Below are 5,069 nucleotides of genomic sequence, written 5' to 3'. Positions count from 1 at the left end.
CTGGGCGGTATACCGTTTTATACCAAATACTGGTTTTTATTTTTGTTATGATATGAATTTTTTGAATAACGGACATTCCGGTTTAAATAGCGGAATGTTTTGTCGTGGCCGCCAGTGAACTGTTGTTTCCCGGGGGACATTTTTCCTTGCTGCACCGCTATGCGCGTTAGCATGCTAATGTTTGGAGCAGCTAGTTGCAGCAGCGGGTGGCGATTCCGCTGCTTATATTGACTGACGTTTAAAAAAACATCCCGTTTTCGCCGTCGCTGAATGTAGTTACACCTCTTCAGTGACTGACGTGCACAGTTAGATTTAACACGGTTAGTTAAGATGGAGACGTTATGCTGATGGAGACTTAACGTGGTTCTATTGTGAAAAGCCTGCAGGAAGTAGTTCGTAGTGGAGTTGGAATTGACCGGTGTGCAAGGTGAGTCGTGCTGAAAAGCTTTAATAAATAACATAAAATAGACCCGATCATAATCTTTTCTTAACCCTCCTCCTTCACGACTGGACCGAAATGCATGACTACTGTCTCCAACCACCAGTCAGAGAAGAACAGACACAGAGGAGGGAAACAGTGACACAGACAGACGTACAGTAAAAGAAAAAACTCAATAAGCAAGGTTTGTACATTTTATTATCAGCTGAGCTGTGATGAAAAGAAAAATACTGTCAAAAACCGTGAAACCGGTGAAAATGTTGAAAATACCGTGATATAAAATTTTGATCATATCGCCCAGCTCTAATTTCTATAGCACATTTCACAGACACAAACATCACAAAGTKCTTCACAGAAAGCAAAAATAACTAAAAACAATAAMACAGATCACAGATATAAAAAMCAACAGTTAAAACACAATAAAAARCACATTAACTAAWAGCCTGTCTGAATAAAAATATCTTAAGATGTTTCTTAAAAGAGTCAGTAGAGTCTGAGCAGCGAAGGGACAGAGGGAGAGCGTCCCAGAGCCTCGGGGCCACCACATGAAGATTTGTCCTTTGTTTTTACCAAGGTTTTTATTTACTTGAAGAATTTAGTATGTACATGAGTATTAATCTCATACAACATGTTTACTTTTGTAATGTCATATTATATGTATGATGTGTGATAATATTTTATTAAATAAATCTGATCTTTTCATCAAGTGTGTGAGCATGTCAGGACTGGGACTGAGCCTTTACACAAGAAGGACCCTGTTTGAGACATTTGAATTGATAATTGTGAACAGAGTAAAAGGAAAAACTTGTTGTTAACCAGGTTTTTACAACCCCAACAGCATGTGGTAAGTTTGGGTTCCTAATTGCTGCAAACAAGATGCTTTTTTAAATTTTAAATTTTTTTTGTTACATTACATTGGTTTGTTTTGAGTCATAGGGTGGTGCAGGTYATTCCAGACAATTCAATTTAGTTCAGTAGATGCTGAAATGATAAAGATAAAATAAAATAATAATTAAAAAAATACTCCAACTGTGAGTCTCACAATCAGAGACAAGTCTAGTGAGATATCCAAACACAAAAATTGAAGAAAAAAAAGTTTGGCTAAAATTTAACCAGGTTGCTCATGAATATTTTTTGTCATATTGACTTATTTTAAACATAAAAAGATGGAGCAATCAAATACAACAGTTCTGTGTTTGGCACTGACTCAACAGTCATCTCAGTCTCATCAGGACAATGTAACTGTCACGTGAAAAAAGGTCAGAAATAAAATATGGAGAGGTAAGGGGAAAACTTCAATAAGGCAGGCAAAAGAAAAAAAACTTGCTAACAAGAAAAGGCTGACTTTGCTACCTTCACCAATGAGGAACTAGTGTTTCAGGGTAAAGTTAACCGGGAAAACAAACATGAAAATATTAGACTGAAAAACACCTCTTTACAGTAAACCTGTTTTAAATGCCAACAATTTGTGTTTTAACTCACCAGAACATGACATTTTAATGAATTTAATTTAGGTTAGTGTCTTTGTGTTCAGACAACAAACCTAGAACCGACCCGCGTCAAATGGTATTTATTAATAAATACAATAAAAATAAAAATCCTACCTCATCACTAAAGACTGCGGTGCTGTTGCTTTTGTGTTTTGCAGGAATGTCGCCTTAAAGTCCATTTCACAACAAAATCCATTTCTGGTCAGATGACAAACAACAGCACTTTTTGATTTTTTTTTCACTAGCGGTGACAATAATTACACTTCCGGTGTGACGCCGTCAAAATAAAAGATTAGATCATTTAATCCAAAACAAAGAAACATTAAATATCGTATTTTAAATAAAAAAACAAACGAAAAAACTCTTTATTTTTCGTAGTTTGTTCTAAAAACTGTTCAAGGGATTATATAAAGTGATAAGTCTTACGAGAGACAAAACGACCGGCTTTTATTGTGATAGTCAGGTRACAGGAAATACTCCGGCACAACGTTTCACAATAAAAGCTCGCATTTTTTATGTTTGAAAATTAATATGATGAGCCCAGTTTTCCACAGTTTTAATGCAAAAACAGTTCTCAAAAACTTCACACTCATAAGATAAACTGATACCCAGACACCAGTCAAAAGATACCAAACCTTTAGTTAGATTATGCTTTCTTAGCTTTTTGTGTAATGATGTTATGGTCACTTGTTTTTACCTGCCAGGAGATGGTGCCACAGAACAGCATATTCAAACAGAAAATAAAAACAATCTGACTGATGTAAGGAGAGAAAAGATTGATTTTGTTTTGARTAGAAAATGACAGGTGGTGGTTTTGTTTTGTAGCCTGAAGAGAAAACCTGCTGATTTTTGTCTTTCACTGACAATAATGTGTGTGTGTGTTGGGGGGAGGGGGGGGGTTAATTTATTAGGATCAACAATCAATAAGCAAAAGTGAAGCTGGTTAAACTCACAGCTTGACAAACTGCTGGTTCCTCTTTAACAACAGGAAGAGCAATAAGGCAGAATTACTCAAATGTTGCAAAACTGTTGTGTAAAATAAACTTTGAATACTTTGTTACAGTGCAAATGTTCAAACCTCATTTTTTTTACATCAGAGTTAACTGAACTGTTGTTTTTTTTAATTTCATAATCCAGAAGCAGAATGTATTCATACTGAAAAGTAAAAAAAAAAAAAAAAAAAATACAGTACTATCCTGGCTGTCAAATCACAAACTAAACCTAATAACAAAAACGTGAGTTGAGGTGAACGTGTTGTTGGGTCAAGGACGAAGGCAGCTCTTGCCCACACATTTCACACTTTCTAAAAGGTTTGGTTAATTCATGCGTTTAAGTGTTTCAAGTCAGTCCCCAATTAGCAGAGCATTAATTAATAAAGCAGGCACCGAGTGTTGCCTCCCGTTACAACCATGTTCTGAGGTGAAATAACTGCWGCTCCTGAGAGAAGAGCCTAATCTGCCAGTCCCTCACACATCCTGAAAGTCCATTTAAAAACAACAACAACTGAGCTTGGAGCTGTAAATGTGAACGCCCGAGTCAATCCTTGAAGCCCACCGTTTGTGTCTCCAGGACCTGTAAAGGCGGAGGACCTGTCTCCCTGCCAGTTAAAAGCCTTCGAAGCTAAATGGAGCTAAAGAGAATTTCTCGGTGAGGTGTGAAGCACAGAGGGTCAGGTTGAGCGGCTCCACATTTTCAGATAAAATGGGCTGTAATTGATGAAACAGGTGCCATTTAAAAGTGATTTTGTGCAACAGTACTGAGTGCCGAACTCCCAAAAAAAAAAAAAAGGAATGGTGCTTGGCCTCACAACAGTTGATATCGCCTTCCGCCAAAAAGCAAAGGCGGGCATCAAGTTTTATTTTTGTGTCTGTAACTAAAATCTCTCATGAACCAAAGGCTAATTTTTACTAAAACTTTCTAATTAGTAAATGTACATTTAAAATTTAAGAATTTTTTTGGCAACAATTATAGCAGGTGACCTAATATGGTTAAAGGTTTTCTTGTGATAGTTTTTCCAATGTGGACACACTTGGTTTAGCACCTGCTGTTCCCCAGTTGGGAACTTATCATTCATTCACGTTAACAAATCTCCATCTTTCTTCAAATTTCAGGACCAATCAATTGTTCCGATTCCCATGTTTCGTCCCTTTTTTTATTTGCTGTTTTTCTCTATAGYAGGAAAAGGGCGACTGTGACACTTTTTTCGCTTACTACGTAGCCATATAAGATGACTTAAACCATTGTTCAAACCTTAAAAAGTTATTATACTACATGCACATCTGACATCCTTATGGTTTTAGCATTTAGTGCTTTTTGCAATTAGAGGAAATACATCCTGACGGCCGGGGTAACAAATCTCCACACAACACCGGCAAACTTTGTCTCAATAACTTTTGTACCCAAAGGTCACAAGTTTGAACCTTGGTCATTTTGGGCCAGAAAAACCTGTAGTTAACTGAAAAGACAACTCAAGTCTAAATTTAAACTGATTTCCTTGCTTTCTTTCCCTCCTCCCCGTAAACCAGGGGTGTCAAACTCATTTTCATCGAGGGCCACATCAGCGTTATGGTGGCCCTCCAAGGGCCAGTTGTAATGAACTGTGATGTTTCTTGTTTAACTTTGACTAAACAGTGTTTTAACTCCTCTTTTATACACTGATAAGAACTAAGTGTAAGACTGACTAAATCTGAAATAAATACAGAAATATTAAAAGTAAAAATTTACTTTATTTTATTTTCCGTTATTTTACCAGGTGAGGCCGTTGAGATTTCAGATCTCTTTTTCAAGGGCGGCCTGGGCCTGAACCTATTGTTAACAAGGTTTTACTCTTAAYATTTCTGTATTTGTTTCAGATTTGGTCAGTCATAAAACTAATAAAGCTTTACTCACTGATGAGTTTCTAGTGAGGAGCTACAATGCATTATGGCAGATTTAGTTTATGTTTGATGCTGACTTTAAAGCAGCTTATTTTCAGACATTAATACTGTGTTATCAAACTAAATTGCTCAGTTACTTAAAGCCAACAGCTCAGGGGCAGGACAATTATTATCTTTCACCTTTTATATTTATGTTGTTGCATTTAATCATTAATTTAAAGCTTACCATTGATATAAGAAATAATTTTCAAAAAAATGTAATAT

General features: G+C 36.3%; 1 protein-coding gene across 1 annotated transcript in view; it reads right to left on the bottom strand.

Annotated features, from left to right (window-relative positions):
- The window catches only part of slc29a3 (solute carrier family 29 member 3), an 11,064-nt gene extending 8,917 nt beyond the window's left edge, over positions 1 to 2,147 (bottom strand). The window contains exon 1 of the mRNA XM_014005998.1: positions 2,044 to 2,147. The gene's annotated coding sequence lies outside the window, so the exon portion shown is untranslated. The remainder of the gene's footprint in view (positions 1 to 2,043) is intronic.
- Positions 2,148 to 5,069: the final 2,922 nt, after the last annotated feature.

Source organism: Austrofundulus limnaeus, unplaced genomic scaffold (genome assembly GCF_001266775.1).
Source record: "Austrofundulus limnaeus strain Quisiro unplaced genomic scaffold, Austrofundulus_limnaeus-1.0 Scaffold33, whole genome shotgun sequence".
Taxonomy (NCBI): domain Eukaryota; kingdom Metazoa; phylum Chordata; class Actinopteri; order Cyprinodontiformes; family Rivulidae; genus Austrofundulus; species Austrofundulus limnaeus.
Note: the sequence above shows the minus strand (reverse complement) of the source record. Positions and strands in the feature narration are given on the sequence as shown.